Genomic DNA, 25542 nt, shown 5'->3' with positions numbered 1-25542 from the left:
GGCTCTTTCCATGCTTAATTTTGGACACCTTCACAGTTGCAGGTCTGAGAATTGTTTTGGAGGAGAAATGGAGGGAGGGGATCTTAATGCTTAAAATCAATGAGCATTTAAACAAGCCCTTCTCTAAGCTCATTAAACGGCTTCCTTTCCTTGTGGAAGCCAGCTTAGAGCAGGGGCTCAGAGAGATTAAGAGACACGCCCCTGGTCACACAGTGGGAGAAGGGATAGTCCTGCAGGTGAAGGGTGGTACAGCCCCAAATGAAGTCTCCAGAGACCCAGATCCTGGCCTTGCTGAAGGATTTAGGGCAGGTAACATTCCCTCTCCGGGCCCTGGTTTCCCTTGGAGCTGGCAGTGTGCCAGGCAGAGACTAGAAAGAAGGTCTGCTAGAAGGGATGGTAGGAGAGAGCACGAGGGATTTGGAGGCCTGGTCGAGTTAGGGCATGTGCCTTGACCCTCCTGGCCAACAGACACTATCATGCACATATGCACCTTCGTGCAGCTCGGGGCAGGCCCTCCCATACACAGATGTACATGCTTGTGGTTGTACAGCTGCTTAAGTGCACATACACACATATACACAGCACAGTCACATGTGCCAGTTCCACGGGGCCCCCTGTGCACACATGCTCATATGAATGACCATACATGTACCTGAGCATACACACATCCTTCCCTGACCCCAGCAAAATATTCTACCAGGTGACAGTTGATTTGCCTCCTTCTTCACCCCCTTATTCCCAAATAGATTTCCAGGGAAACAAAGTAAAAGAGAAAGGAGACATTAGAGAGGATGTGAAAAGAGAAGAGGCATCTGGGATGTCTTTGTATTGCAAACAAGTACTCAGTTTCTCCTTTGAGTTTCCTAGTGGCCAAGGTGAAAAGGGACAAGTGGGCTTTTTATCCCACTTCCATCATAGGATGGCTACAAGGACCAAGATCCTGGATCTGAAAGCACTTTGCAAATCATGAGGTCTCTGTTAAGATGGGGCGAGAGTGACAGTTATTAACAGTGTCTGATTTCATGGCTATGACCCAACCTCAGGTCTTAACTCCATATGCCAGACTTGAAGTCCCTTCCAGTCTCATCTCCTGTCATTCCTCACCCTGTGACAAATGCTCAGGGGGTACCATGCCTCTGTTCAGGCTGTTCCCTCAGTCTGGACCACCTGGCTCACTGCTACTCAGGAGTCTTGTGTCGTCCAGGAGCCCTTCCCTGGGCCACCCCAGGCTGGGGCTGGACCCTTCTCTAGGCCTCTGCCCACCCCATCACACACCCCACTGGATTAAACCCTCCATTTTCATGTACCTTCCCTCACCAGACCCCTTAAGGGCAGGGGTGGAGGCCCTGTTGGTTTTGGCATCCCCAGTGCCCAGCACAGGTGCTGGCGCAGAGTTTGTGCCTAGGAGGGGTTTGCTGAATGAATACACACTGGTAATGAGACATGCTTGGTCCTCTGATCTCTGCCTGCCATCGCCAAGAAAGAGCCCCTGGGGTTCTGGGCTTTGCTTCACGGGGCCTGCTCTTGCTCGCCCAGGAGGGCGGGTCCTGGCCCCAGATGTCACCTGCCTCCCTGAGCTGCCTGTGCAGGGAGAAGCCTGGAGCCCCATACTTTCTGGGGCTTTGGCTGGAGGTGGGTGGCCAGGGCAAACTCAGGGCAGGGAGAGGGCTCCCGAGCAGCCCCTCTGTTCTGGCCGACTTCTTTACCTGCATTGTGCTACATGCCCTTGTGCTGTCTCCCTGCAACCTCCCGGGGAAGGACCTATTGTGTCCCCATTGCATAGTTGTGTAAACTGAGGCTCAAGCACTCTCCCACAGTCTGTAAGAGGCAGCCAGTGGCCTGGAGGGGCATTTCTGTCCTCTGAATGCTCATGGCCTGAGGACCAGTCAAGAGATAAACAAGTGGAGGGGGCAGCTGGGCAGATCTGGAGGGTGACGGCCACTTGAGGAGGAGGGGACACTAGTGAGTGTGCAGGCATCCAGGAGGCACACCTCACTCACACACCCTCCACACGTGTGGTCACACCCGCTCTCATGCCCATGTGTCTCTGTGCCACTGTCACCCTGGGGCTCAGGGCCCCTCAGGCCTCCCAGGCACACTGTGGTCTCACACCCCTCACCCATTCTCACACTTGGTGTCCCCACACTCACACCTTACACACCGGTGGGCACTCCCTTTCTTCCCCTTCTCTCCTTTTCTCAAGGAGCAGGACACACCCAGATGCACTCCTACCCTCAAGCTGGCACACCCATCCTCACCCACGTGTTCACACACACTCCTGTGACCACACCCTGAGTGACATGGGGAAACTTTTGTACAAACACACTCCTGGCATTCACAGACACAGCCGGTGTCCCTCCTCTTGGGTCACACAGCCGGTACCCTTCTCACTGATGGCCACCTACCCAGTGGTGCGCAGGGTGCCTCGGGCCACCAGGCTGGTTCCTGTCAGGTGGGGCAGTGTCTCCAGCTGCTTGGGCTTGCCCCAGGGTGGGGACACGGCCCTGGCCTGGGGTGCAGGGCTGGGCAGCAGCTGTGTGGGCCAGGCTGCGATGTCCACACCTGTGTTAATCTGCCTGGGACTGGTGCCAGCTCGGTGGCCGCTCCCTCTACCCTCCGGCCTTGTGGAGGGCAGCCCATGCCAGGCTGGGATGTCATGCTCACATTCCTGGAGTGTCGGGGAAGCCCAAGGAGGGGCAAGGTGGGCAGGCCTGGGCTGGGCCTGTCTCTAATTTCAAATCCCAGTTTCCCAGCTGTGTGATCTCGAGTGGTCCGTTCTGAACCTCAGCTTTCCTCTCTGTAAAATGGGTATGATGACTGTCCTTGCAATGGTGGAGGTGCATGTGGGAAAACAAAGTAAGATACTGTGAAATCCAGGGCTTGGCTTTCCTGCTGAGTCCCTACCATGTCCTTTTCTCCCCCAGCTGGAGGCTGACTCCCTCATCTGTCTTCACCTGTTCTTTTTAAAAGCCGCTTTATTGAGCTATGATTCACATGCTATACAATTACTCATTTAAAGTATACAATTTGATGACCTTTAGTGTATTCACAGGTAGTGCAACCATCACCACGGTCATTTGATCACAGTTTAATCACCACAAAGAAACCCCATATCCTTTCACTCCCCTGTCATATCCTCCCATCCTAAGCAACTACTAATTTACTTTCTGTCTCTACAGATTTGTCTATTCTGGACATTTTGGGTAAGTGGAATTATATGATATGTGGTCTTATGTGACTGGCTTCTTTCATGGAAGATAACATATTCTAGGTTCACCCATGTTGCAGCCCATGTCAATGTCTCCTTCCTTTTTTATGGCCAAAGTATGGATAGTCCATATTTTTTGATCTGCTCATCTGTTGATGGACATCTGGGTTGCTTCCATGTTTTGGCTCCTGTGAATTCTGCTGCTGTGAACGTTCATGCCATATCTTCTTTCTACCTGATTCTGCCTGACTTGGTCATTTTAGCCTCTGACCTCTCCACCAAGTCGGAGGCAGGAAGGCCAGTGTTAGAGGACAGTTAGACAAGCGGGGACTTGATATCTGAATGGGATTCTGGAGGCTGGTGGGAAGAGGTAGCTGGCCTTAGGGGGATGGGGACCACCCTGTCTTCCTCACCTGTTATCATTTGCATACAGACCTCCCTTCCCTTGAGTCCTCCCATCCCCCCACCCACTTTATAGTGACAGTCAGAGGTGACATTATACCGAGACTTTTGCACATAGAATGTCATTGGATCCCAAAACAAAAAACCAAACAGTGAAGTGGACACTATGTACATGCCCAGTTTAAGATGAGGAAACTGAGGCTCAGGGAGTTGAAGTGACTTTGCCAAATCACACAACTGCTGGGGCAGGATTTGAATCCACACCTGTCTAGTCCTTGGAGGAAATGGACATGACCTCCTCCTTTGTGCCTCTCCTGCCACTTTGGGTCTGAGTTTTGCCCCATTGCCACATTGCTGATTTAATTCGATTCCATCCAGTTTCTCTGATCCCAGGTGTGTTCCAGGCCCGAGCTGAGGAGGGCACAGGAGCTGCGGTGGCAGGACCTGGCTGAGATTTATTACGTGCCAACCCTGGCTGGGGCCCTAGGGTCCAGATCTGAATAAGACACTGTCCCTGGAAGCTGGAAGGCAAGGTTGGGGAGGGGTGAGGACCAGGGCAGTGTTGGCACAGAAGGCCTGGTAAGGGGGGCCTGGGGGAGGGGGAACTTGACCTAGTCAGGGTGAGAGAGTCCAAGACAGGCTTCCTGGGACAGCAGTTCTTCAGCCGGATCTGGAGAGCTCCTGGGGTGGGGGTGGGGGGTTCCTGACAGAGGGAACAGCATGAGCAGAGGCAGGGAAAAGAGAAGGAGGTAGAGAGAACACAGTGGCTTTGCCACCTGGAGTGGTTCTGTGGGCAGGAGCCCAGAGTATGATGGGAGATGCTGGTGGCTGAGATTTAGGGATGAAGACAGGCTGGATCCTGAAGGCCTAGAATGACAGACTTAGAAGCTCAGACCGTCTTCTGCGGGCGATGGGGAGACGTTGAGGAGTCTAGAAGGAGAGTGACATCCATTTGGAGAGCTGCTCTGGAGTGGAGGTGGAGAGGACCCTGTTGGGGGTGGGGCTGGCCAGAGGTGGCTCTGTCAGGAGGAGGGGCTGACACGAGACTGGGATGGGGCCAGGAAGGGGGTCGGGAATTTGAAAAAATTCAGGACGTGAATCCACAGGATTAGACCTGTATAAGCCCAGAATCCTTAGGCCTGGGAAGATTCTGGGATTTGCAGACTGAATTTAGCCAGGGAACCCTCTGCTCGGGTGAACTCTTCCATAGAAACCGGTATCTCCTGTGATCACGTGGGTGAATCTACAGATTCCGCTGAGCACAGACAGCAGAGCACAGACTGCGGGGGTTGAAGAGAAGCTCCTATCTGGGGAGACAGAAAGCAGATCAGCGGGTCGGGGGATTGACAGGGAGGAGGGATGAAAATGTTGTATATCTCTATGATGATTTGCCTGGTGCAAACCCCTCGTCTCCTGTAGCCCAGGAAGCCACAGCTCTGCAGGGAAGGCCGGAAGTCAGTCTGCCCTTCTCCATGGTGTCCCGCAGCCGGCACCCACTTGCCCTGCTCAGGCTGCCACCTGCAGGGGGATCTCCGGGCAGCCCTCCTGCAAATCCCGAATTAATGAATCCCAGGAATCTGCTGCCTGTGAACAGCCTCTTTTTTGGGGTTTTGGTGAGAAGGACAGGGATTAGGGCCTGGCAGGCGGGGCGCCTCCTCCCGGCGGGCTCAGTTTTCATCCCAGGAGAAATCTGAACTGGCCCCCCAACCCCCAGTCTCATTTCCCATTTGCAACAATCCCTTGTTCTTACAAGAAGCATTATCTGTCTAATCCCTGCCTGCCCGGCTGGCTCCTGGGGGGCAGGAGTGAGGGGGCCCACACAGACCCCCTCCTGGCTGCTCCGTGCCCTGGGTGCCCAGGGGTGTTCTTCTGACCAAAGGGGCTGGATCATGCGGAGAGGTGGGAATGGTAGACCATGTCCAAGTCCCAGGCCTGGCCAGCACCTCTCTGAGCACACACATGTACTCACACTCACATTCACTCTTACACATGCACACACTTCTTGGGATTCTTGGAGTTGGCTGGTGTGAATAGAATGGAAGGGTGACTAGGACCTCTGAACCCACCCCCCTCCCCACCCATACTTAGTTCCAAAAGGGTCAGCAGTGCAGAGGGCAGGACTGATGACAGTATGGATCAGATGGACTGGTTGTCAAACACTTTGTATATCCTTGCAGGGTTGGGGGTCAGATTTGACTTTGAATCCAAACTCCACCACTCAGTGGCTGTGTGAACATGGGCACTTTCCTTTTCTCTAAAACAGGAATAATGAGAATATTTTCTCCCAAAGGACAGGAGGCTTAAATGCAAAATAGATAGTTCTTGGAGTAAATGCTCAATAATTGGTGGTGGTTTATTTTCATTCATTAAACAATTATCCCAGACATAGGCCTGCCTCTATATACACCCACTGATGCTCACATCTCAAGCAGACACCCATCTGGGTGTCCTCCTGTGCTCATGGTGGCTCTGCACCAGCCCCGGAAGATCTCCTAACATTGAACCATGGGGGAGGGGTCCATTCCCTGGTCTCTTGAAGGCTGTGGTGTCTCCCTGGACTCCCTCCGAACCTTTGCTGGCTGTGATCACCTGTGCGTGGGGTCCCTGACAGCCTGAGGGGAATGTGAGTCTGTGTGTTGAGGAGTTAGAAAGGTGAGGCAGACAGGGGCAGGACCCTGGCTTACATCAGCGCCACAATTTTGCGCAGGGGTAACGGGAGAAGACCTCTTGGGATAAGGCCAAAGTCCAGGTGGCTCTGGTCTCTGCATGTGAAGCCACTCAGGTGGCCAGGGTGGCTGAGGTTGGCAGATTGGGGGAAGATGCTGGGTTGGGCCTTGCAGGGACTTCTTAGCTTCTGGAAATTCAGAAAGGATGACACAAGGATTGTCCTCACTGAAAGCTCGCAGTCAGCCCTCTGCTGCTGTTGGTGCGGGCAGGCCCATCCTGCAGCTCTGGAAGCCCCTGGAAGCTCTCCTACCCCTGCAGGCCCTTGACTTCAGCCACAGGAGGAGTCTCTCCTCTCTCACTGTCTTCTTCAGCCGCAGAAACCCGATGCTGATGCCTGGAGCCTGGCTCACCCTGCTTCTGTGCTCAGGACAAGCGGGCCACTCCCTGCAGAGAGGTCGTGCTGCATCAGGAGACCTGGAGTTTGGTCCCAGGCGTTCCTGCTCCCTGCTGTGTGGCTTCAGGCAAATGAAACCTCTTTGGGCTTCGCGTTCTGTCCCCCAGTGGGTGGGTGGTGCTCAGTTCCTTGGGTCCCCTTTAGCTCGGCTGTGCGGAGGTGTCCCTGATCCCAGTTCTGGATTGGCCATCTGGGCCCCTTGCTCTGGGGCGTGGAGCCCACGTGCTGGGCCGGGAGTCAGGAGGCCTGGGTTCAGGCTCTGCCTCTTTGGGCCTCAGTTTCTTGCCGGTGAAAAGAGGAGGCTGGGCTCTCTTAGCCAGGGTGCTTGGGCCATCAGGAGTTGGGGTGCATGGGAAGGGAGGGAAGGGAAAGCAGTGGCTGGGCGGGGTAGCTCAGGAGTAGCCCTCGCCCTCCCGGGACTCACAAAAGGGCCATGTGTCCTCTCTGGGCAGCGCGGGCGGGCCGGGCGTCCGCTCTAGGAATGGGGATTTGGCTTTAGAGTGAGGCTTTATTATGTTTCCTTTTTAATTACGATGGTCCTGGCTCCTACAAGGGCAGCTTTTGTTGGGGCAGCTTAGGAGAGGGAGGGAAGCAGGGCTGGCCAGTCTGGGCTGGAGGGGCTCCCTGGGGCCCTGGGGAGGGGCAGCCCCCCTCAGACCCCCCTCTCAGATCCCTGGGATGGGAGGTGCAGGGGCATGAGGGGGAGGGCAGCTTTGGCAGTGGTGGTGGTGGGGCTGGGGTGGGGAAGGGAAGGCAGCAGAGTTTGAGCCAAACAGACACTTCTCCCTGCTCCATTTCTGTGCCAAGCTCCAGATTTTGACACACAACCCTGTGAGTACCTGACCGGCCCCCTCCCTCGGGTGGCCCTTGCGGGGAACCTCAAGTTCAATATCCACTCCCCTTCAACTGGCACCACACTCTGGGTTCTCCATCTTTGTGAATTCATTCGGTCAACAAATATTTACTGAGCACCTACTATGTGGCAAGTCCTGCTCTAGGTGCAGGGGTACATCAGGGAACAAACGGACCCAAATTTCCTGTCCTTCTGGAGCTGACCAGCTTGCGCTTATCCATTCATGCCTTTGTCCCCACTGCTTCCAGGAAGGTGGGAATTTCCTGTGAGCCTGCCCAGTGCTAGTGACAAAGCCTGGCACCCAGTAGGCTCTGAGGGAATGTTTCCTGACCGAAGAAGGAAAGAACCATCTGGAAAGCAGTGGTGCCTGAGGGTTAGGAGGGTGCTGGAGCCTGGAGAAAGGTGTGGAAGGAGATGCACAGGCTGCTAACACCAGGGGTGGGAGTGGGATGACTGACTGGCCTTCGCGCATCTTGCCTGACACTGGGTCACTTGTTTCAAAACGCATCTGTTATTTTGTGTTTTGGAAAAGGAAATAAGAGACTCTTCAAATAAAAAAGAGGTTAAATAAGCAACTACTTTAACAACAAAAACAACAAATCCCAAGTATGAGATTTTTTCAAAAATTGCATTCATCTCCCCCACCACCCCTAAAAAAGTAAAGCATGTAGGTTGTGGACTCAGCCACCTCTACCATTTCCCCGATGTTTTGACCTTGGGCAGGTTGCTCAGCTGCCTGAGTCAGCTACCCCATCTTTAACTTTGCAGCGTCCCTGAGAGCATTGAATGCGGTAATGCCCATGGAGTTCCAAGTGTTATTACTGCTCTCAAGGTCCTGGAATAGTGGGGGCATGGCCTGTAGTAGACAAGAGCCCTTCACTGTGGGTTCTTCACAGCCCCCACCCACCCCAGATGCCAGCATCCCAGAAGCTCCAGGGTCCCAATCCTGTAATGCAGAGTTGGCCATGAGGCTGGTGGTCTTCTTGGCAAGGCCTCCTGCTCACTCACCAGGCAACTACTTCCTGTTGCCTTAGGGCTGGAGTTGGGTCTCCTGGGCTGTCCAGGGTCTTGGACCTTTGGCCTCTCCAGCCCCCTTTTAGCTGAGCCCTTAGAATTTCAGGGGCCAGGAACTGCTGAGTTTCAGGGAACTGGGGGCTGTCAAGTCTGGGTCCCACTTGGGGCTTGCAGCATAAAACTCAGTTCTACTCCAAGAGCCCTGGTTTAGGGGAGAAGGTGTGGTTCCTCTGGTCCCAAACATAATCCCTACCTCTCTGGTTCAGGGCTGGGCTCTCTGCCCAGATCCTCAGAGAGTCTTTCTTGGATCACCCTAAATAAAATGGCACGACCCCTTCTCCTGGCTCCCCAGTACCCACTGGCATATAGCACATGGGCTACAAACATAGGACCTGGAACCTGGCTGCCTGGGCCAGGGTTTGCTGACCAGGAACTGTGGAGTCTTTGAAGACAGGGACTTCTGTCTGTTCACTGCCATATCACAGCCCTTGGATGGCCTGAGCAGTTTCCCCATTTTACAGAAGGGAAAACTGAGGTCCAGGGAGGGCAACTGACTCTCCCAAGACCACACAGCAAATCCATGGCAGCAAAAGAGCTCCCAAATCACTCTTCCCTCTGGATGCCCCCCTCTTATTTCTTCCATTACTAATAGTCAAACACCCCTCCCTATTCCTCCCCTGCCCCAGGCTCTGCTCCCATTGCCCCTGTCCTCACAGCCTCCAGAAAAGGCTGCATCCTCCAGAGGGAGGCTGTGATTTAAGGCTCAGCCCAAGCGCTGACGTGCGAGGGGGGAGCAGGTGGAGGCAGTGCGAGGGGAAAGCGCTTCCTGCCCTGCCAGGCGCCCCATCTGGACAGGGAGGCTGCAACCTGATCTCTGGGCCAGAGAGCTGGGCTATTTCGGGGGTGGCACTGGAGGCCCAGGCACCCTGACTGGGGGAAGGGGTGTCTCCTGCCCCTGCTGCAGGCTTGGGATGTAAGCCCTGGCCCATGGACCATTCCTGAGGGTTGCAGCAAAGGCAGAGGGTGGGGAACCTCCTTGTGGGACTTGGTGGGAAGCTTTGGCAGGCAGGGCCCAGGTCCCAGAGGAAGTCTTCCTGGCTCAAGGGGCGGGATGCTCCAGGGCCACAGACATGGATAGAGGAACTGCACACCTGGGTCCTTCTCTCAACTCTGCCACCATCTCACTGTGTGACTTTGGGCAAGTCAGTCTCCCTTTCTGGGCCTCAGTTTCCTCATTCATGTCATTTGGAGACCTCAGGTCCTATCCATTTGTGGGCTTCCATCATCTTGGAAACAAAGGAAGAAAACCTCATACTGTAAGCTTCTAGGGACAAAGGGGATGGTTTAAATATTCTAAGATTAAAAGAATAATTCTAACTTTAGGACTTTAAGAATAAAAAGAATGATCCACATGTTCTAGGTTTTAGGGGGGGATGGTTAGGTAACTAAGATTTGAAAAGGAAGCTCCCTGGGTCCCTGGCAGTAGCGACGTTGGGATTATTGCGATCACTAGGATGATCCAGAAGGCATATTTGCCTCCAGGGCACAGCCCAGAGGCGGGCTTTGCGGGGAGGGAGGCTAGGAGTGTCAGCAGAGGTCCCTAGAGGTCACGACTGGCACAGGTGGGCCTAAGGGCGGCCCCATTCTGGTCCTGAGCCGAGGCCATGGGGGCAGCTGATACCCTTGTCTGGCCTGGCTTTTCTGCCAGGACCCACCCAGCTGCTGTGGGGCTGCTGTTTTCGGGTAGCGCCTGCTAGAGGTGCAGAGTGAGAGGGTTAGCGTATGCGTGGGAGCCCTTGAGGACGGCTGGGCTCCTGTCTCTCCTGGCAGCCTCCTGGGCAGGTGCTGGCTGCCTTCCTGGCATGGCCTGAGCCCCAGGCAAAGCTCCTCTGGGCACATGGTCTCACTGAGCCCTGTTGAGCCAGGGCTTCTGGGAAGAAGACGAGACAGAATCTAGCCTGGGCAAGGCTTGGGGTGGGGACAGTGGGAGAGTACCCAGGCTGTCCACCCCACCCTGTCCCATGTTCCAGACAGGTGGCGAAACCCTTCTGGAGTCCCTGCTTCCTCACCTGTGAACTGGGGATGATGCTCCCGCATTCAGTGAGACAAACGGCAGACAGCCAGCGCTTTTCAGACCCCACATTCATGAGGGTCGGCAGGGTACAGATGGGAGCGGCTCAAAGGGAGAAGGACACATGCTCACGGGAGGAAGGGGCTTTCTAGCGGAGGTGTCTGACAACTGAGATCCCAGCGCCTCCTGCCGCAGCAGGGCCGGAGCTCAGGCCTCTTGCCTGGTAGCCTGGGACTCGGTCCAGAGGCCCCACAGCTGCCTTTCCCTCTGCTCCAGAGGTTTTAAAAATGAAAAAGCTCCAATTACCAGTCAGTGAAGAGCTGGCTCTGGGGCTGAGTGCAAGAAGGAAGCTGAAGATACATTTCTAGGTCCAGAGGTGTGGGGAAGATGGTGTCAGGGGAAGAACTTTTCTTTGCTCAAGTGATACTGAGACCCCAGGAAGGGAGGTGATGCAGGGGGCTGGTGTGCTCCCCGGATGTCTCTGGACCACATTATTTCAGGTGTGTGTGTGTGTGTGTGTGTGTGTGTGTGTGTGTGTGTGCAAAAGTGCTTATTGTAACTGAATCCATATCAATCCTAGTCTATCATCTATCTATAGTTTCTTTATATCTAATCCTCTTCACTTCACAAAAGGTTTAATGTAGGTATAAGAAATATTCCTAATTCAAAAGAACAATGTAAAAATTTTTTTTTGTTTCTGTTGTTCATGTGAGTTTTTGAAACATCTGAATTGGGCCTCCTGGCACATTGGGAAATGCATGAACTGTAAGTAAGTCACACCACCATTCTGTGCCTCAGTATCCACATCTGGGAGTTGAGGAGAATAATTCTGGCCTCATGGTTGAGATGTGGGGACATGGGGCTAAAGGGTGTAGAGTACAAAGGGCCTGGCCTGGTACTGGGCATGTGGACGATGCCCCAGCTGAGGGCAAAGTCCATGGGGATGCTTCTTGAAGTTCCTGCTTGATTTGTATTGGAAATGAGTCATCCAGACAGGCTTCCTGGAGGAGGTGTGGCTTTTGAAGGTGTTCTAAGTTAGAGTCTAGGTGGGAGCCTATGGAAACAGGATCAGGAGGAGGAGCCTGGGGCAATGGGCTCCTGGGGGTGGGGGTTCTAAAAAGCTCTAGGAGTTGCTGGCAGAGCCCTGGGGATGAGAGGGAGAGAGGTAATGTGGAGCCGGGAGGATGGGCTTACTCGGTCTGTCTAAAACCAGGGAGCAGGATGGAGGGGAAAGGTGAAGAGGAAGGGAACATGCAGGCTTAGAACAAGACACATGCGTGATCCCACTTGTGAAAACTGAGGCCCACAGAGGGCTCTCGGGCAGCTATTCATCCTGGGCACACCCCGTGAAGGTGAGGACGGAGGTGGGTCAGGTTGTCCTGTACAGTTTTAGCTTGTGGTGCGCTGGACTTCCTTACAAGCAAATACGGAGATTTGAACTACCAATCAAACAAAGATAAAAACCAATAATTTTAAAAAGAAGGAAATGCAACCCAGAAAGTGCAAGTGACCAGCCTGAGCTGGTGTGGCCAGGACCAGGGTTGGATGGCTCTGGAGGTGGGATGCGCTGGTTGGCATCTCTGCACCCATGCTCCTTCTCCAGGCTCGGCTGGGGCGGGGGGCTCCTTCTTAGGGTGCCACCCACCCAGCAGCCCCCTCCCTGGCCTTCACAGAGTTTATTGGGTCCTTAATGGGCTCTCAGAGACCTGGCACCTGCTTCCTTTTCTGTTCTAATAAAAGGCGGATGCTCTAGGGGGTGGATGGGGGGTGGCGTGTTGGGGGCTCTGGCTCGTGGCCACTCTGGGCGACACATTCCTGGCTCCTGACTCACAGGGAACCGTCTTCGTGTCTCCTCAGCACTTTTGGACCCTGCAGCTGTGGTCGCATTCCTCCTCGCCTCCTCCCCCCTCTAGCCAGAGCTGCAGCGAGTGGCACCGACCCATCCTGGGCTGTGGAGACTGAGGCCACTGGGGGCCGGGTGCAGGTTTCCCAGCTGTGCCGCAGCAGAGCAAGGGGAGGACAACGTTCTCGCGTAGGGGCCCCATTGACGCGTGGGTTGGCTTGGGCGGTGATTCTCAACCGGGGTTGAGGGGGCGATTTTGCCTCCCAGGGACATTTTTGGTTGTTAAAACCGGTGGGGTGTGTGTGTATGTGGGGGGGGGCACTAATCTATTGGCACCTGGAAGGTAGAGGCCAGGGATGTTGCTGAACATCCTTCAGTGAGCCGGGCAGGCTCCACCGCAGAGAATTATCAGCCCCAGAATGTCAGAAACCTCAAAGCTGAGAAACCCAGGCCTAGGGCTGGAATAGGGGTTTGGTGACCCCATTCTGTATTTTTGCCCCAAACCCCTCACTATGGGGGGCCCTGGACCAGACACTGAAGACCCTAAGGTGGCCCAGGGTCCAATCTTGGTGCTCAGGGAACCCCAGGTTCCATGCAGGAGACAGACAAGGACCCAGTGCCATCCTGGCCCCCAGAGCAAGGGAACTGAGTCTGGAGATCGACTCGAAGATGTTGAGGAAGGAGCCAGGAGCGCAGATTCTGAGCAACTAAGGAAACCTGGACAGGCTGTGTCCCCATTTTGGGCCTCAGTCTCATCCTCTGGCTAGTGCCAAGCTGAGATGTCTAACTCCCAGGCCCTCTGAGCTCTCACAAGCTAGCATTCTAGACTAGATTTCTGCGCCGTGTGGTGGTGGAGGGGCCTGGTGCACCAGGGCAGGGGTGGGCGACCCACGGCCAATCTGGCCTGGTGCCTGTTTGTAAAGAAACATGTCTCTGGCACACACCCACCCCCGTGCATTTACGTCTTGTCTGTGGCTACAGAGATGAGTTGAGTCTTTGCGACGCTGTCTGGACCTCAACGCCTAAAATATTTTCTATCTGGCCCTTTACAGGAAAAGTTTGCTCTAATGGATGGATTTCAGGCATAAGCCATTGGCCAGTGGGGCAGATGGCAGGGCGTTCATTTGGGGGAGGGGGAGGGGTGGGAAGGGCTTGTCTTAAAGGAGCTTCTTTCTAGAGCACAGGTCAGGGTCTCAAGCTCACATTCCGCCCACGGCCTCAGTTTCCCCGTGTGTAAGTGGAAATCGCTGTACCTGCCGCGCAGGGCTGTGCTGAGGCCCAGCGTAAGGGTGAGCGAGGAGAGAAAGTCTCGTGCCCGGGCCAGGCAGCCTGAGCCGGGTTATTTATGGGTTTCCGCCGGGAGGGGGGCTGCGGGCCGCGGGCCGTGTCTGACCTGAATTCTTACACTTACAGGAAATTAGAGCCCTTGGAAGCAGGTGCGCTGGTGATCCCAACACTCGGGTGGCCGAGAGGGTGATGTGGCTGAGGCAACAAGGAGGGGGTGCTGGACGGGGCCAAGGGCTGGAGGAGGGGCCGGTCCAGAGGACAGGGTTCCCGCCCCATCTTCCTGCAGTCTCAGGGGAAAAGAGAATGACCACTACCATGCTCTGGGTTCTCTCTGTGCCTTGCATGTGTCTGCTCAGTTAATCCTCACAACATGTCTATCAGGTAGGATTATTACCTCCATTTTACAGATGGGGAAACTGAGTCTCTGGGAGGATGTCTCACTTGCCCGAGAGCATAGAACAGATGTTAGAGTCAGGATTCGAACCCAGGAAGGACTGCATACAATTCCTATTTTCATGTCCTCTTATTAAAGCCAGTCACCTTTAGGCAATGAGATCTTTGAGGCAATTCCAGAATGTTCCGTGGGTTTTGAAAGTTTCTTGTTGAGGTGGTAGTGGGGTGTGTAGCATCCTGGAGGCCTACCGTGGGACAGAATCAGGGTATTTGGGTGGTCCAGTTCAAGGGTCGGAGTGCCGGAGGTCAGTGGCTGGCTTCTCACGGGGTAGCTGTGTGGTTTTGCAGTGCTGGGTGGGCCAGGAGTGCCAAGTGTCCCCAGGCAGCAGAGCAGGAGCCTGAGAGTGATGGAGTGACAGGGTCTGCCCTGAGGCCAGAGGCTGGAGGTGCCCAGGTTGCCTGCCCGTCTGAAGTGAGGAGGGGAGAGCTGATGTGAGATTGCGTGTCCCAGGCGTGTGCAACACTGTCTTTGACTTGTAGGAGTAACTGGGGACTTGAACGCATGTGCAACAGTGTAGTGTGAGAAAGGGTCGGTGTAACTGTTTGACGGCACCTTTGGGTGTTTGCAGGGCAGGTTCAGGTTTGGTAACATTGAAAATGAATTCAATTTGGGGGACCTTCTTTATGAAACAGAATACAAAATGACCCATACTGAAGGGTCTTTGAAGTGAGAAAAGAAACAACAAACGACAATTTGTGTAAATGTCAGTGCAGGACATGTGCCTGTGTGTTTAAGCATGTGTGCGCACACATGTGAATGCATCAGTATGCGGTAGTGTCTGAGGACAGACTGTGTGTGTGTGAATCTGTGTGAGTTCCCTTGGGTGTCTTTTCTTTGGCATTCCGCTTTTGGGGGCTCTCTTTCTGCCTGTACCTCTACCCCATCCCAGAGGCAGGTGGGCACAGACACGCTGTGGCATTCAATCTGGGCCTTGCGGGGATGGACTTGGTGTGCGGAATTCCTTGCCCCACCTTCCTTCCTCCTGCCGATGAAATGTTGGTAATTCAATCCACGGAGAAGCTCAGAGTCCTGGCGAAAGCCTTCTCTGTGTGCGTGTGCATGTGTGAGAAAGAGTTACAAAGTGTCCAGGCACCCAGAAGAGCACGTGTTCATACCCTTCGGTGTACAAGCGGAGAGACTGAGGCTCAGGGTAGGGATGTGTGATCAAATTAGTGGGACCAGATTGGAAGCAGAGCTCATATCACCCAGGTCAGTGGTTCTGACTCAGTGAACAATTGTTGAGCACTTGCTGTTGGTCAGGCATTGGGTCAGGTGAAGGGGTGGAGGGTGGTCGGATGGATAGAACCATCTCTCACCTGAGGTGCTTCTAGAAAAGTAGGAGACCAGATGAAGACATCCTGGAAAGGGGGAGGTATGTGTGTGTTGTTGGGGGACAGCCGTGAGATGCAGATGGGGCCACATCGTGGGGATCCACAGGGCCAGAGTAGGGAGCGTGGTGTGCTCCTGAAGAGGCAGGGAGGAGTTAGAGGGTTTGGGGCAGGTGCAGATTTGTGCTTTTTTTTTTTTAATTGAAGTATAGTTAGTTTACAATGTTGTGTTAATTTCTGACGTACAGCATAGTGATTCAGTTATATATGTGTGTATATATGTATCTCCTGGTATTTTTTTTATGGGAGGGAGGTACTTAGGTTTATTTATTTATTTAATGGAGGTACTGGGAATTGAACCCAGGACCTCATGCATGCTAGGCATTCACTCTACCAATAAGCAATACTCATATATATATATATATATATATTCCTTTTCATATTCTTTTTCATTATAGGCTATTACAACATATTGAATATATTTCCCTGTGCTATACAGTAGGACCTTGTTTATCTATTTTATATATATAGTAGTTAATATCTGCAAATCCCGAACTCCCAATTTATCCCTCCACCCCCACCTCTTTCCCCACTAGTAACCATAAGGTTGTTTTCTATGTCTGTGAGTCTGTTTCTGTTTTAGATTTGTATTTCAGAAGGAAAACCTGGCTTCTGTGGGGTGGTGGTTGGTCTGGCCACCATGGAATATAGTGCTCCATCTGGGCAGAAGTAGTGGGCCTGATGGGATGGGAGACAGGGTTGCCAGGTAGAGGTGACCCCAATTCTGTCCTTTTCCATCACCCCCTCCACCTTTCCCCATCAGTTTTCCCCTAACAAACGAATCTTAACCATATACAAGAGAGGCCCTGTGCTTGAGCCTGGAGGGAGAGAGGTGATGCTCAGTTGGCATGACCTCAGGTAGCTCCCTTCCTGTGTAGTGGGGAGATGGGCACCGCAGAGCAGACCTGAAAGGGAGGCAGGGCTGGTTTGAGTTCAAATGCTGATCCAAGTGGCTATGTTACTTAACCTCTCTGGGCCCCAGATTCCTCCTCAATGAGAATGACCTTAGAGAGCGGTTATGAAGATTGAATGGATTCAAGCTCGGGTGCCCAGCATAAGACGACTCCAAGTGTGATAGCTGTTCTAATTATAAGAATCACATCCAGAATGGAGCATTTCTTCTCACTTGAGCAATCTAGGAAGGCCTCCTAGAGAAGGGCAGCTTTGGGGTGAGCCCAGGACTGGGATCCCAGCTTGGTCCCTTGTCCTGTGTGTCCTGGGGAGTCACGGCCCCTCTCTGAGCCTCAGTTTCTTCCCTGTGAGGAAGACGAGTGCAAGAGGCAGTTGATCCTGAGCCTTCCTGTGCTGCCAACCCAAGGCCAGTGTGCAGGGCCTTCCTTAGTCCTCACATCCCCCCTGCCCCCAGGGAGCAGGGCTATTTCAGATAAAGAAATGGAGACTCTGGAGGAGAGGTGACTTGCCTGAACCCACACAGTGGAAGGGCAGAGCCCAGACTGACTTCCAGTGATCTTAGCCATTAAGCTTGGTCCTGGCACATACTGTCTGTGAGTGAATAGCTGTTATTATCCATGAATAGTGATGGTATCGGGTCTGTGTCTCACCAGAGGCACGGGATTTCCACAGGGAGCACAGGGGAGAGGGGAAACCTGGTGGAGGGCAGGCCTGAGCAAAAGCAGGGAGGCAGGAAGGGTCTTCTTCCCTCCTGTGCTTTTTATCTGCTGCAAGGGAAGCTCTTGGAGCCCTTTACTTACCCCCCGGGGGAACAGAGCTACGTGTGGACAGGAGTCTTTGGAAGGCCTGGGACTTTGGTCTAAGGCTGAGTAGAAATTTCACTCCCCTGGTGGCCCTGCTCACCCTACAGAGAGAGAAGACCTAGGGTTTGAGAGCTTCTCTCCCCTCCACCCTTCCTACCTCCCCACTGACTCTGTCTCCACCCTAGACCTGCTCGGGCTCTGGGACCCGACAGCTCCACTCTCCATCACCTGGCTCCTTGCTCTCCAGCTTCCAGTTGTGTCCATCCAATGGGCGGGGAGGGGCAGGCACTGGCTCCACTCTGCGGAGTCTCTGTGGGCTGGCCTCATCCCTCTGCATCTCTCTCTGTAGCCCTCTGCCCAAGTTCCAGTAACTGCTGCCTCCCTTTGCCCTGCGGGAACAGGTGGTAACGGCTCCCTGCTGTTGCCGGTCTCTGGGTGCCAAAGCATCCTTTTGTCACTTTCCCTGAATCCCACCCACTCCTCTGAAAATGCCTGTTTTGTCATCCCCGTGGCATGAGTGTCTTTCCTGCTGGGACCCTGCTGCATCTCCCCCACTCTGTCCCCAGCTGTCCTTCCCTTCGCTCTCTCCTGACGTGGGCTCCTGCTCCCCTCTTAGCTGGGCTGAGGAATGTCGCTTTCCTGTTCTCAGTGGGGCCTGGTGCTCGTAGAGGAGAACCCGGAGTCATTTCAACAAACACCAAACTCAACAACCTCAACATTAAATAAATAAGATCTGACAGGAGGGCAGCAGTTCCCCCGGGAGCTTTGGGAAAGCCTTTGCTCCCGTCCCACCAGTCTGGTCTGGTCACACTGTCAGCTTGCCCATGTTCCAGTGTTCATAATTCTCTGGGATTTTCTGGCCCCACCCTCTGCCTCGGCCCCACTGAGAGGCTAAATAAGGCCCCCACAGCAGGACTGGAAACTCGGCCCCTCTGCAGCTTCTCCCAGGAATGCTTTGAAGAAGCATCTTTCCTATAGTTGGGAAGTTCTTCTCACATCCAACCACCTTCCCTCCTGCTTCGTGTCCATTTCTCCTAGTTCAGTCCTTTCACGGGCTTCCTCTTAGCCAACCCCAGCTTCCTCCAACACTTTCAAGGGGCAAGAACACACAGGCTGCTGTGAGAAGACTGCAGGGGGCAAGGACGGAGGCAGGGGGACCAGCCAGGATAGTCCAGAATAGCCCAGGCAGGGGAGGATGGTGGCCTGGACCAGGGTGGTAGCGGTGAAGGTGGAGAGAACCAGTGGGATTCCGGAAATTCCCCCATTTCAGCAACCAGACCCCATGCAGGAAGCACTGTACAATGCTTTGGTCAAACTAAGGCTCTTGAATTTAGGTTCTGAAAATTTGCATCCTGCCCCTGTGAGGGGGCCCATCCATTATTCTCCTTAGGTAGGTGGGCCAACAAAAGCCAGGTGAGGGCTGTGTGTCTAGTCATTTGGTGCATCTTTACTGATTTTTAAAACCTCTGTGCAGATCATGTGGTAAATGGCCCTGTCCCCCTGGTGCAGGGTCACCATGTGAGACCCTTCTCTCCCAACCCCCTTTTTCCCAAGAAAAACACCTGCTTCTTGTTTGCCTTCTTCCCTGCAGGATCTTTAGAGCATGGACAGTTCTGAGCATAGAGTCAGGGATAACAGAACACCTACCCTAGCTCAGGCACACATCACCACATTGAAACTTCCATCCACCCTGAGAGGTTGCAGTGTTCTTAGCGCCATGTTTCCTGAGAGCAGGCCCAGAGGCTTGAGGACCTGTGCTCAGGGTCACAACGCTGGTGGTGGCAGAGCTGGGATTTGAACCCAGGCTTGCGTGACTCCCAGCTCTGCCTCTGTCCATGCGCTGTCTCTCCACACCCCTTGCCTCCTTCCCCTTCCCCCTTGGTCCCTTCCTTCCAAGCAGGGCTGAGCCAGATATGAGACTGGGGTTCCAAAGACCTTCCTCCTTCATGGTCCAGAGATAAATATTTGTTTCTCCCAGTGTAAATACCCCTCCGTGTTTAATGAGGCAATCCCAGGGCCATTTCCTGGCACTGATCAGTGCCTGGAAGTCTCTTTCACTCTGGGAGGAGCAGGCTTAGTAGGAGAACTGCTACTGCGGGACTGGGGACCTCTCAGCAATTCCTACCACGCACGGATGAGGAAACTGCTGCTCAGAGAGGGGAACTGACCTGCCTGGGGACACACAGCCAGAATTCAAACCTGCACAGCTCAGCTCTCATCTCCAGGCTATGCTGTCTCTGGGTAGTATCCACCTCGACTCCTGGACAATTCCCTGGTGCTCCAGCTGCTGCACCCTGAGCTGTGACCAGCAGGCCAGTGAGCACTGAGACCGCTCTTCCCCTTGGCGTCTCTGGTCAATATGGCACTCACGGCCCCCTGGGCATGGACCCCCTCCTGCCATCCCTACTTAAAGTGATACTTTAATAAATTATGCTTTTATGTTATTACACGTGGAGCTATAAAAGCAGAGAGTGTGCAGTGGGGCTGAGGTAAGGCGCCCGAAACTTTGCAATTTCCTGGTCTGGCCTGGCTCTGCTCCGCGCCGTGAATTTTTCATTAATGTGCGCAGGTGACACCACGGGGGCAGATGCAGGCCAGGTAGGCTCCCATGGTGGCATGGCCCTCTCCTGGACTTTGGCGTGTTGGACTGGTGATGGTGTGGGGTTCACATCAACAGTGATTGGACATAACCTCACCCTGGGGCTCAAGATAAGCTCTGGATTCCCAAAGCAAGTGATAAGAAGCATGCTGCGTCCGGGTGGAAGGAAACCAGGAGCCAAGCACCTGGCTCATGCCAGACCCCAGGCCCAGCGTTTGACACACATTACCTCATTTCACCCTCTGAGAGCCGTGAGCTCAGCATTACAAGCCCCATTGGACAGACGAGGAAAGTGGGGCTCTGCTGAGGAGGGACTGCCAGGCCTGCACCCAGGCAGTCTGATTCCAGAGCCCGCATTCATAGCCGCTACGCTTTCCTCATTTATTTCTTGCTCTCACCTTCCTCTCCTGCCCCACATCTGTGGGCCTTTTCCTTCTAGTTATAGTTAGCCACAGAGGCAATGGGCACACTGAACAGAGGAAAAAGCAAACAAAAAAAACCCCCGCTTAGATGCTGCAGGGAAGGAGTCTTGTAGACTCCACAGCTGTGCCCACATTGTTTCCTTCCTGGCATTCCTTTCCTTCCTCCCACCAGACCTAAGAACTCGGGTCTCCGGCGTCACAGCCCCCAGCTCACCTCTCTCTACCCTGCTCTTCTGTCCACTGATCAATGTGTTGCTCAAGGAAATGTGAGTCCTGGGTCCCAGCGCATGGGAGCTGTGTCAATCTTCCCATTTGTGAAATGGGGCCAGGCACCAGTGGAACACAGTGGTAAACACATCCCAGGAAACCCACTGAAGCTTGCGTGATTCTCGAACCATTCCAGAGGCTTCCAGAATGAGAGAGGCAATAGGAAAGCAGGCATCTTGTCCCTGGACAGACTGAGTGTCTTCTTCTGTAAAATGGGTAGAGGAATCTGCTTCGGGGACAAAGGAGAACAGCTCTGCCTCCAAGAGCACAGGCCCTGCTGAGGCCAGATTTCTCCAGCTCTTCTGGGAAATCATTCCAGAAGCTGAAGACAAACCAGACTTGAGATAAACACTCTGGGTCCAAACACCCCGCGATTCTAAGCCACTGACTCTTTTCTGAAGCCGCCGGCTTCCACGCCAGGCTCAAGTGCAAACAAGAAGCAGCAGGGGAGGCTGGGCCCCTCTCTCAGAATTAGTGAGATTAGCTGAGGCCCAGAGTCTAGCAGATGTCCCCTCTCTGGACTTGGTGACTCACTTGCCTCCCTGGTTGAGAAAGGGATCCAGCCGGGCCTGAGCCGTCCTGGCTGGTGGGGAACAAGATGCAGGGCAGAGGTCACAGTAAACACCCGCGGTCAAGGCGGGAGGTCGGGATGAGGGTGGGGACCAGAAGGAGGACAGAACATTTCCGCTCAGCAAAAGGAAGAGTTCTCGAAGGCTGGAGCTGCTCTAGGGCAGGAAGGGCTGCCTGGAGAGGTGGGGAGGGCCCAGGCCCAGAGGTGTGCAAGTGGGGTCCCGAGGACCCTCTGGAGGCCGGAGGGTTCCAGTCAGCATTGGGAGGGTCCCAGGCAGGATGCCAGTTAGGTTCCCTTAGCAAGTGGTGCTCGTAGAGAGATGGCTAACTTTTCCTGTGAAGGAACATGTAGAAAATATTTTAGACTTTGCGGGTCATATGGTCACAGTTCCGACTACTCAACTCTGATGCCGTCGTAGTGTGAGAGAGCAGCCACAGACAACACAGAAACATGTGAGTGTAGCTGTGTGCCAATAAAACTATACTGACAAAGGCTCACTTTGTGGCCTTTGAGCCGTGGTTTGCCAACCCTGTAGAGCCTGTGGTTCGGGGGTCTGTGGGTGGGGGTTGGGCTTGTGGATTGGAAACTGCTGACCTGCTCTCATGCACTTGACTCTGCTGGAGGTGCCCCTCCACCTGGCTGGGTTTGTTCTTTCATTTTCTCTTCCTTCCTTCCTATCCATTCACTCATTTATCTGTCTTTTCACCCATTTACTTCATTGTTTCAACAAATCTCTAATTCACGTTCTAGCTCACTGACTTGTTTGCTCACTAACTCACTTGATTCTCACTTAGGAATTTCATCTAGTGACATACTCACTCATTTATTCCTCTACAAGGAGCTCAGCGTTCTTAGTGTTCTAATACGGACATGCTACAGGAATGGAGATTGTTTTATCTGGGGAGAGTCTGGAAAAAGTCTGGGGCTTAATTATTGTCTTTTAGGCTTTGTCAAGTTGACATGAATAAGATTCTGAGCAATTATTCCTTTATTAATAAGACCTGGATTGTTTCTGTGTGCAAAGCCTCCTCTATTCGTGTCCTGTGCTAGGAAGTTATCAGCAAAGACCTCACCCTTGTCCCTCAAGAGCCCACGTTCTAGTCTGCACACAGACTGCAAAAGATGGGTTATTTCAGGTGGAGAGAAGAGTGTGGCAAAGACCAAGAGGTGAGACAGGGAAGTATGCTCCAGAAGTGCAGCCCATGTGGAATGGAGCCAAGCGTGTGCGTGTGTGTGGGTGTGTGCGCGCGTGTGTGTCTGTGTGTGGGTCCCCCCTCTGGGCCTCTGTTTCCTCATTCCTATTAAGGTTCTGGCCTCGAAGTTCTGTCACAAAGATTACAGAGCATTTGGCTCAGTGCTGGGCTCAGGCTAATACATAGCTAATCAAGGGCTAATAAATATTAGTCACTAATAACTGTTGTTCATAATAATTACTAAGTGAATAAAAAAATGAACCAATGGATGAAGATGGGGCTGGTGGCCTGGCAGGGTGGAGGCAGGGACCAGTCAGGGCCATCATGAGCTCAGCCACAATGTAATAGGAGGGCAATGGCAGTATTAGCAGCCACTGGCCGCTTAGAAGCTGTGCCGTTGGGGCAGTTTCCTCACCTTTTGGAACGTCAGTGTTTTCTTCTGCAAAAGGTGAATAATGCTTGGCCCACTTCTCAGTCGCCATGTGGACTGAAGGAGAGTAACACTTGGAGGGCTTGTCCTCAGTAAGTGGTAACTAGCATCTTTAGTACCACAACCGAGCACCCACTAGTGTGCTTCGGGCCTTGCACAATTGGATCTTCACAACCATTGCTTTCATTCCCACTTGGCGGCAGAGCAGACCAAGGCTCAGAGAAGTGGAATTCTGTGCCCTGGGTCACACAGCCGCCTGGGCCCGGGCAGGATGAGGGACAGTGGACAGAGAACCAAAAGGACGAACCACTGACCCCTCTTGCCTGTCTCCAGTCTCAGGCCTCATTCCTGGCAAGTTTTAAGTCCTTCCCACCACTGTCAGGGAGTGTCTGTTCCCACGCCTTCTGGCCTGTCCCTCCCACCCCACTGGGCTCCTGGTGCCCTGATTCTGGAAATTTCCCGGGCCTGGGAGAGATAAGGGGTGTGTTGCCCAGGACCCTGGGCAGCGCCCTCCTACAACCCCTTTGATCGTAGACCAGATGGTTCTGCTAGTCCAGCTGCTGGAGAAGCAGCTGCAGCGATAGGAGCAGGCCCAGGGAGGGACTGGGCCTGGTATCAGCCACCTGGAGGGGGCCTCCTCCTGCTGTCGCCATAGCAATGGCCGCCCATCCCTGCAAACAGGAAGCTGCTCAGGCACTGACAGTGGGATAGGCAGGCGTGCGGGAGACCCAACCCTTCTAATCTGCTAGAGGAAGTGGTCCAGGGGGTGGAGCCTGGCTTGGGTCACCAACCTCCAGTCTCCCTGATAAGTGTAGGGGTGGGGCACAGCAGGGATGATCCCCCCAAACTATAAGCTACCTGCGCCCTGACTGAAGATGGATGTTGGAAAGGGGTTCCCTCAGCAGCCCAGGCCCACAAACCCAAGGAACTGTGCAGACCCCTTTCCTAGGAGGCATCCAAGCTGGATACTTTCGGGCTCTGGTCCCCTGCTGACCAGGTGAGTGGGGCCTTGGGCCCACGCACCCAGTCTCATCTGGTGCTCAGGGCTTCAGAACACCCCTTTGAGCCCCAGCCCTGCTGAGGGGGCCATGGAAGCCAATTGTCTTGAGGTCTTTGCTGTTGGCTGGGTAACCTTGGGTGAGGCCCCATTTCCTTATCTGTAAAATGGGGATACAGACTCTTCCTCATGGAGCTGGTGTGAGGGGCCAATGAGATAATCTCGGGAACGTGTCTAGGTCCAGAGAAAGGCAGTTTGAGGTTTAGTGCCCCGCACTGTGATGCCCTAACTCTGGAGAAACCCTCCCCCTCAACCCCACAGCCAGCAGCCAAGCAGCTGGGGGTGAAGGGCTGGCAGGTTTGAGGGGATGCCCCCTGCCAGACCCCGTGCTGGCCTCCTCTCCTGCTGTCCCCTGCTTCATCCTTCCAACAGTCCTGAAAGGCAGCTCATGATCCCCACTTTACAGACAGGGAAACTGAGGCTTCAGTTCCAGCGAGTGAGGGGGCTTCATTTTGATTTCTCACTGTGACGTCGGCTTTCTGACATGCTCTGAGCCCTGGGAATTCAGGCTGGAGGTTCAGCACATCTCCCATAGAACAACATGGGGGCTCAGGGAGAAATCAGTCATTTGGTGGCCCTGCTGGTCCTGAGCAGACCAGGCAGCAGGCAGTGACACAGGGAGGTCACTGGGAGCATTCCAGACCTTGAGCCCATGCTGTTCCAGCTTTCTCTATTGGCTGCACCAGCTTGAGTAAGTGGGACCAAGCCGCGGGGCCACACTGTCATGCACTGAGCCCTTCCTTCCTTCAGTTCACAACATGGAGCTTCTAGAACGAGCCAGGTTCTCTGCTGGGTGATGGGGTCTGGAGAGGAACCAGATACCGCTCTGCTTGGGAGAAGAACAAAATGCTGTGCGTGTGTGTGTGTGCATTAAGTATGATATAAAAGTTTGTGCAGGTGATGGGAGGATGGCAGTGTTGATGACCATGACTGTGGGGCTGGAACAGTGATGGGGGTACAGCCCTGTTTGTGAGGATAGTGGTCTTAGAGATGGTGATGATGGTTTTGGTGCTGGTGACAGAGTAAAGATGTGTGCCAGGCAGCACCAGCCCTTACATTCTCCCTTCTGCTTCTCTCTGGCCACTGCCTCAACCCTGTGGGCAGCACCTGGCCCGCAGCTGACCCTGACAACTCCCTCCATGCACCAACCTCTCCCTTGGGGGTCAGGGTCACCCCACAGCCCTTCACAGGCCACAGTGAGCCCAGGCTCTCAGGAATGGCCAACCAGAGAGGATGCGTGACTTGCTCGAAGTCACAAGCATAGTAGTGTGTGATCCAGGACTTCTGGCACCCAGCCCAGGCCTCTGCCTGCCCTCCCTGTCCCCTTCTTACATCCACAAGCACACTCCCTGGGCCTGTGCTCTGTGCCAGGCCCTGTGCTGGGATCTGCAGTGGGTCTGGATGCATCATTGCACTTTCTGCCCACAAAGACCTCCGTCCAGTTGGGAAGGCAGACGCCTAAACAGACAAGGATAACAGAGAGATGAGGACAGGGAGAGGATGGTGGGAGCCCCCACCAGGAGGTGTCTGGGATATCTGACCGAGGCCTTAAAGGATGTGGAGGAGTTTACTACTTGGGGAAATGAGGGGAGGGCACTGGAGGCAGGAGGCATTGCTGGTGCAATAGCCTAGAGGTTTGAGAATTTG

Source organism: Camelus dromedarius, chromosome 14 (genome assembly GCF_036321535.1).
Source record: "Camelus dromedarius isolate mCamDro1 chromosome 14, mCamDro1.pat, whole genome shotgun sequence".
NCBI classification, from domain to species: Eukaryota; Metazoa; Chordata; class Mammalia; order Artiodactyla; family Camelidae; genus Camelus; species Camelus dromedarius.
This window is presented reverse-complemented; position numbering follows the sequence as displayed.